The sequence below is a fragment of the Sinocyclocheilus grahami genome, unplaced genomic scaffold, assembly GCF_001515645.1.
Source record: "Sinocyclocheilus grahami isolate Dianchi unplaced genomic scaffold, SAMN03320097.WGS_v1.1 scaffold813.1, whole genome shotgun sequence".
Taxonomy (NCBI): domain Eukaryota; kingdom Metazoa; phylum Chordata; class Actinopteri; order Cypriniformes; family Cyprinidae; genus Sinocyclocheilus; species Sinocyclocheilus grahami.
This window is the reverse complement of record NW_015505992.1, coordinates 109336-109723: the sequence shown is the minus strand read 5'-3', so window position 1 is coordinate 109723 and position 388 is coordinate 109336. Positions and strand designations below refer to the sequence as shown.

The following is a 388-nucleotide window of genomic DNA, read 5'->3' as shown; positions in this document are numbered from 1 at the left end:
AAGTGGTGAGAAGAAACGATTTGTTTTTCTTTAAGGTTTTTTTTTTTTTTTTTAATTTTGAATTCTGGAGGCTGCTCTATGTCAGTTTAATACTAGTCATTCATGGAGATTTTTACTTGGACTTTGGACAGTTTCCTTGAATATGTTGACTTGAATTGTCCTGATGTGACATTTCAAAAGGATCTTGTGAATACACACACAGGTCCAGTGGTGTGTGCGGACAAATTGAACCACCCTTAACTGTCCATTCTCAGATGAGCTTTATTCTCTTTAATAATATTGTATTTGATGGGAAGATGTGTTGTAAGAGTATCTATCTATCTATCTATCTATCTATCTATCTATCTATCTATCTATCTATCTATCTATCTATCTATCTATCTATCTA

At 32.5% G+C, this 388-nt stretch overlaps 1 protein-coding gene across 1 annotated transcript in view; it reads right to left on the bottom strand.

Moving 5' to 3' along the window:
• LOC107562221 (tensin-1-like) overlaps positions 1 to 388 on the bottom strand; it is a 121738-nt gene that overhangs the window by 22682 nt on the left and 98668 nt on the right. The window lies entirely within an intron of this gene.